Raw genomic sequence first — 7,725 nt, forward strand, 5'->3', positions numbered from 1 at the left:
ACTGCAGACTATTAGCTTTTACAGTTGACTGCAACTTTATGGACATTTGTTTGTCAATTTTTGTTGTACTTTCTCCTTTGACCCCTTAAGCCCTAAAAATGCTGATCTTATATGTCCTGACCAATCTAATTAGCCCCTTTTAACCACCAGATGCTTTCAATAGGGTTTTCAAGATGCTCCCCAGAAGTTATCTTTATTCAAATGTCAGGAGCTGACCCACGCTTACTGCAGGGTGTATGCATTGTGAGTTAAAGGAATGAGCTTTAAAGAAACACAACCTGGAAATCTTTTAAGGTTTCTAAAATGAGCTAAGAAAACAAGCAAGCATCACTGTGTACACTTGTGTTATCCTTCTGTAGCTCAAGGACTTAGACCCCATCTAAGAATGATGTCTTCAGTTTATAGATGAAATTGTGACAATATAGAGTTTTCCAAGAATAGCAACACTTTAGAGTAGGGTAAAGAGGCTAAACTTGGGTCCAAGTGGATTTGTTGTACTTATATTTCTACTTTTGGTTAGGTTTGAAAATTTTCCATAATAAAAGATTTTGAAGAGGCAAAAAAAATTTCAAGATTTCTGAATCTGAATTTAATTTCAGATTAAATTTTATTACCTCCTCCAAACAATTTTTGTGGCTCCCCAAACTGCCATTTCTAATGTAGACAAAAATGTAAGGAAGATCCAGCAATTGCACTTCTGGGGGGAATTCCACCCAATTTCACTGAAAAAAAATGAAAGCAGGGACTAAAATAGATATTTATTTTCATAGTAGCATTATTCACAATAGCCAAAATGTGGAATCAAGCCAGTGTCCATCAGTGGATGAATGGATAAGCAAAATGTGGTATCTACGTACAACAGAATATTATTCAGCCGTAAAAGGAAGGAAATTCCAACACATGCTTGAGGACATTATGCTAAGTGAAATAAGCCAGTCCGGAGGAGGGGGAGGAGGGGAGGAGGAGGAGGGGGAAACAGAAAGACTGCCGTAGCCACATTCTGCATTTATCGTTGCACTGGATCTGAAAGTCCACACAAAACACGACTTTTGACTTGAACACCTAGAAGCGCTAGTCTTTTAAATCCCTAAGAGAACAAGAAGACATGAATTTTCCTTCCAGAATTCCTGTGGTTAGACAGTGAGTATATTTATTTCATTTTAACATATATATATATAATGTTTATCCATTCTTTCATCCATTTATTCATCAAATGTAACTTGAATACCTATTATGTAGCAGACATATTCTACTCAGATTCTACTCAGGACCCTTCATCTATCTCTTAGAACCCTTACTTTCTTTCTTTCTTTTTTTAAAATTTTTATTGGAGTATCATTGATTTACAATGTTGTGTTAATTTCTGTACAGCAAAGTGAATCAGTTATACATATACATATATCCACTCTTTTTTAGATTCTTTTCCCATATAGGTATTACAGAGTATTGAGTAGCATTCCCTGTGCTCTACAGTAGGTTCTTATTAGTTATCTATTTTATATACAGTAGTGTGTATATGTCAATCCCAATCTCCCAATTTATCCCTCCCCTACCTTCCCCCCCAGTAACCATAAGTTTGTTTTCTACATCTGTGATTCTATTTCTGTTTTGTAAATAAGTTCATTTGTATCATTTTTTTAGGTTCTACATATAAGCGACATCATATGATATTTGTCTTCCTCTGACTTACTTCACTTAGTATGATAATCTCTAGGTCCATCCATGTTGCTGCAAGTGGCATTATTTCATTCTTTTTTTATGGCTGAGTAATATTCCATTGTATATAAGTACCACATCTTCTTTACCCATGCATCTGTCGATGGACATTTAGGTTGCTTCCATGTCTTGGCTATTGTAAATAGTGCTGCTATGAACATTGGGGTGAATTAACTTTTATATTTTAATTGCATTAAGAGATATGAAATTCTTGTAGAAACTTTCATTTTTTGTGGGAGCGATATTTACACATTGTTCAATGCTTTGAACTCTTAAATGAAAGTCCTACATATGAACACAAGAGTATGAAACAAATATCTGTCCTTTATTTGAATACTTGGGCAGAGAAGAAAGTGAAAACTTAAAATGCATGGAGAATCCCAAACTTTTTTTTTTAACTTTATTTTTTTCATTGAGTGTATTTTATTTATTTATTTATTTATTTATTTATTTATTTATTTATTGGCGTATAGTTGCTTTACAATGTTGTGTTAGTTTCTGCTGTACAGCAAAATGAATCAGCTATATATATACATATATCCCTTCTTTTTTGGATTTCCTTCCCATTTAGGTCACCACAGAGCGCTGAGTAGAGTTCCCTGTGCTATACAGCAGGTTCTCATTAGTTATCTATTTTGTACATAGTAGTTTGTATATGTCAATCCCAATCTCCCAATCCATCCCCCCCCCCCCACATCCCCCCTTGGTATCCATACGTTTGTTCTCTATGTCTGTGTCTCTATTTCTGCTTTGCAAATAAGTTCATCTATACCATTTTTCTAAATTCCACATATATGTGTTAATATACGATATTTGTTTTTGTCTTTCTGACTTAGTTCACTCTGTATGACAATCCCTAGGTCCATCCACATCTCTGCAAATGGCACAATTTAGTTCATTTTTATGGCTGAGTAATATTCCATTGTATATATGTACCACATCTTCTTCATCCATTTCTCTGTTGATGGACATTTAGGTTGCTTCCATGTCCTGGCTATTGTCAATTGTGTTGCAATGAACATTGGGGTACACGTCTCTTTTCAAATTATGGTTTTCTCAGGGTATATGCCCAGTAGTGGGATTGCTGGGTTGTATGGTAGTTCTATTTTTAGTTTTTTAAGGAACATCCCTACTGTTCTCCACAGTGGCTGGATCAATTTACATTCCAACTTTGTCTCACTCGTTTGTTTCAGCCTTTCTTCCCGTCATACATTTTTCACTAGAGCTGCTAAAGCAGAGAAGTTTATTCATTCTGCCCCCAAAATTTAATTATAAAATATGAAACATATATTTAGAAAATTTAAAAACATATAATAAAGTTGAAGGGATTGTAAACACCATGTATCCACCACCTAGATTTTAAAGTTAATATTTTGCTATATTGTTCTATTATATCTATTTATCTACCCATCCCTCTACCCATCAATCTCTTATTTTTTGTTTGTTTGTTTGTTTTGTATTTCTTATAAGTTGCAGGTTTCAGTGCATTTCAGCCCCAAATACACAAATGCAAGCATATCACTGGCTAGAGTTCAATAGTTTGTTTTTTTAAAAAACTTTTTTTTAATATTTATATATTTTTATTTTTAAATTTATTTTATTTCTGGCTGCATTGGGTCTTCGTTGCTGCACGCGGGCTTTCTCTAGTTGCGCAAGCGGGGGCTACTGTTTGTTGCGGAGCATGGGCTCTAGGCACGCAGGCTTCAGTAGTTGTGGCACGTGGGCTCAGTAGTTGTGGCTCGTGGGCTCTAGAGCGCAGGCTCAGTAGTTGTGGCACACAGGCTTAGTTGCTCCACGGCATGTGGGATCTTCCTGGACCAGGACTCAAGCCCGTGTCCCCTGCATTGGCAGGCAGATTCTTAACCACTGCGCCACCAGGGAAGTCCCAGTTTATTCATTTTTAATCTTACTCCTCTCCCTTTCTCTGATGTTTCTGTTTGTAAGCAGTGATTTGGCAGATTTCTAGCATCAGGAGCGAAAACTGAAGTGCTTATATAACTCACAAACTGGATTAGTTGGCCTCTGAATGGCTGAGCTCACTATGTCAATATTCTTTCAAAAGAAGACCTCCTGTTTCATTATGCTGTAAGAGTGCATGTCTAATTGAGGACTAGACTAACTCCTGGTAAACTGGAAAGTCCATTTAATTTGTCTTCTTGGAATCCGTTCTTCTGCACTGCTCCCCAGAGCCACTGTGGTTCCTTCCACCCAGCTAGAAATGCTACCTGACCTCCAGATTTTCTCTCCACAGGCAACCCTCTGTGTTCCTGGCTCTTCTCCCTTCTAGTACCTACCAAAACTCTGTCCCCTCACCACCCCTGGGGCCTGTTGTCTCTTTGCTCACCTGGAGTTAGTAAAGGGACAGAAACCTGGTTCTGTGACGGTGACTGTTGCCAATCTGCTCTCTTTCACAAGATAAATCTGCATTGGATATTGACCACCCCTGAAACCATAGTATGAATCATAGAATGTAAAGTAACCCAGCCCCTTCATTTTTACTATTGAGAAAATGAATTTCCAGAGACGATCAATGACTTGTTCAAGGTCACACACTAGCAGAATTTGTGCTAGAATCCCAATTCCTGACTACCAGTTGGCTCAAAGGAATGGCTGCAAGCATCAAGTCCGGTGGCAAGGTGTGGAGAGCGATAGCATCAGAGTCTTCTGCAAGGTTGGCTTCACTAGTGGACGTGACAGTCAGAGCAGGATTACCTGGTGGGTTAACAGTGTCGATACTGTGTGATGAGAATTGAGCAAAGACCTGAGGATGTCGTCACTGGAAAAGAGGAAACTGAGTGAGAACTGAGGCAGAGTTGTGGAGCGCCATACAACAGAATCACGACCAAGGGGCTGAAGAAGCAGCCAATTTCAGCTAAAGACAAGGAAGGTTTTTCTAACAATTAAAGGTGTCCACAGATGGAAGGGGTGGTGGCTGAATTCCCTTGGAGCAGCAGACGGTGAATTCTGTACCACTGGGAGCTTTCAGATAAGCCTCAACTAGGCTGTTGTAGAAGAGGCCCCTTTACTGGGTGGGAGTTTAGAATAGATTCCCTCCTGGTCCTTTACAATTGTTGGAGTCTATGTTTTGTGTCCATCCCATGGCATAGACACATCTACCCTTTAGAGGGAAAAAGGCCTTCTGAATGCCCTAATACTGGCCCTTCTGTGCCCCGACCCCATACACCTGTGACACTGTATTGATGGGGTGGTGGTGTCTGGAGCGCTGTGGTATGGTGTGATACGCCATGGTGTGGGGCTGTGTGGTGTAAAGTGGTGTGTTGTGTTGTCATATGATAGGAATCAGATAACCATGGCCAGAGTCTTCTAGCAGTTATACAGCCCCACTGGGGCAGGGACCAAATGGTATTGGAGTAATTTGGGTTGTCAAGATGAAGTGCCAATTTAGTGATTTTTCTGAGCAGCATTGGCTACATCTTTGACAAGAAAGCAAGTCTTCTACATCATCCTGCAACTGGTCTGGGAATAATTTGGCAGTCACAGTATTTTATGTCACAACAAAGGGTACAAAATAGGGTCACGTGCATCACCCATTCATCCACGTCGTCAATTATAGGGCAGAGTCAGGTATTGAACTGAAAATAAATCTTATCTATTATTTATAGTTTTAAAATTGTGAATGTTTTGAATGTCCGCACTCTGGGGATGCTGATGCTGGGGGAGCTGTGTGTCTGGGGGAGGGGCAGGGGGCATCTGGGAAATCTCTGTACCTTCCTCCCAATTTTGCTGTGAACTTTAAACTGCTCTAAAAAATTGTCTTAAAAAAAATTGTGAGTGTTTTAAAGTTTCTGGTATAAAACAAATCACAACTCACATGTCAGTTCTGATAAAAGATGAGCATGGGGCTTCCCTGGTGGCGCAGTGGTTGAGAATCTGCCTGCCGATGCAGGGGACACGGGTTCGATCCCTGGTCTGGGAAGATCCCACATGCCGCGGAGCAACTAGGCCTGTGAGCCACAACTGCTGAGCCTGCGCGTCTGGAGCCTGTGCTCCGCAACAAGAGAAGCCGCGGTAGTGAGAGGCCCGCGCACCGCGATGAAGAGTGGCCCCCGCTCGCCGCAACTGGAGAAAGCCCTCGCACAGAAACGGAGACCCAACACAGCCAAAAATAAATAAATAAATAAATAATTATTTAAAAAAAAAAAAAAAGATGAGCATGATTTTAAAATATGTTCATGGTATCTGGGGTTCATGGATAGCTATGGTCTGAATTTGTGTCCCCCCAAAATTCACATGTTGAGTCCTAACCCCCAAGGAGAAGGTATTAGGATGTGGGACCTTTGGAAGGCGCTTAGGTCATGAGGGTAGAGAACCTTATGAATGAGATTAGCATTCTTATAAAAGAGACCCCCCCCATCCAAAGCTCCCCTGCCCCTTCCACCATGTAAGGATAAAATGAGAATTCTACTACCCAGTAGTAGGCCTTTACCCAACCATGCTGGCATGCTGATCTCAGCCTTCCAACCTCAAGAACTATGAGAAATAATGTTTGTCATTTATAAGCCACCCAGTCTATTGGTATTTGATTACAATGGACTAAGCCTGAACAGACTAAGTGGACTTGAGGACTAATTACCCTTAAACACTGCACCAGTATTCTCCCAGGAACTTCTGAGAGGGGCTACACTTTGCCCAAGACCATGGATTCTGGACCCCTAATAATCTGTTTTATTTACATATTTTCATAACGTGAAACTTTTTCTTACACAACACATTCAGGAACTCTGGGTAGAGAACAGATTAGCCCCTAACTTTTTGGTCTTCGTTCCTTTTTCCTCTGATAGAGCAGTTCTTCTTGATAAAATTGGTCTTTGAGAATTATTTATTCTGTGAAGGTTCATTGAGAAAACAGTATTTTGTTTTGGTTGGGTTGGGTTTGGTTAAACAGCTCTAAGTGCCTCAGAGGTAAAAGTTCTAAGTCTTCTGGGTAATTTCCTTTGAAAGAGAGCAAATGTTGGGCAAAAGAAATCCATGTATACAGTTGTGCCTGGGTATCTGCCAGGGATTGGTTCCAGGACCTGCTGTGTATACAAAATCCAAGGATGCTAAGTCCCTTACATAAAATGGCATAGTACACACGGCTTCCATATCCCTGGGTTCCGCATCCACGGGTTCCGCATCTGTGGATACGGAGGGTTGACTGTAGCCTGGAAGACTGCGGCACAGAATGACAATAGCATGGTTTATTGGAATCCAGTCTGAAGGGGTGGGATGTGGAGGGACAGGAAAGAAAAAGAAGGAGGAGAGGTAGGGAGAGGCGCAAGAAGGGGAGAAGAGGATGAGAGAGAAAAGGGGAAGAGAGAGATAAAGAGACACACACACAGAGATGGGTTTAACATCGCAATGCTATTTGTCCACCCTTCTGGTCCCCATGCTATCACCAAGTTCAAGAGGAGATGACACTGAATACAGAAACAGCAGTAGCCTTTCCAGTTGCCCCCCTGCCTCTAGCTTCTACCTCCCCTTCCCTCCAGCTTCCCACCTCCACCCAAATCCATTCTTCACATGCTTCTAGAATGATGGTCTACAATGCAGATGCTGGCGAAGTCTGGTCTCTGCCTCCTTCTCATCTTCTACCCCATCCCTGCTCCTGCTCCTTGGCTTCGTGCAAAACTTGATGAGAAGCATCAAGAACATCAAGAAGCCTGGAGTGAGAGGTGGTGTGATCTTTGACAGCCCTTGAGCCTGCAGCCTGGGTTCCCCTGTGGGCACCCTGACCTTCCACATCTTTCTCTGAGGGGACCTGGAGTCTTGCTAATTGTTGGACAGGGTGAGACGCTGCCCTCTAAGAAGGAAGTCACAGATGAAATGCCATTTGCTTTTGTTTCTTCCTGACTATCCTGAAGATCTTTAAGCAGATGTATCTTCTGCATCATTCACAGCTGAAAGGTCATGCTTCACCACATTTATAACTAAAAGGACAGTATGATTCCTGCTGTAAGGTGCTAGTTAACTGTTCTACCAGGAACATTTAGAACAACCAAGCTATGT

Source organism: Balaenoptera ricei, chromosome 14, assembly GCF_028023285.1.
Source record: "Balaenoptera ricei isolate mBalRic1 chromosome 14, mBalRic1.hap2, whole genome shotgun sequence".
In the NCBI taxonomy this organism is placed as follows: domain Eukaryota; kingdom Metazoa; phylum Chordata; class Mammalia; order Artiodactyla; family Balaenopteridae; genus Balaenoptera; species Balaenoptera ricei.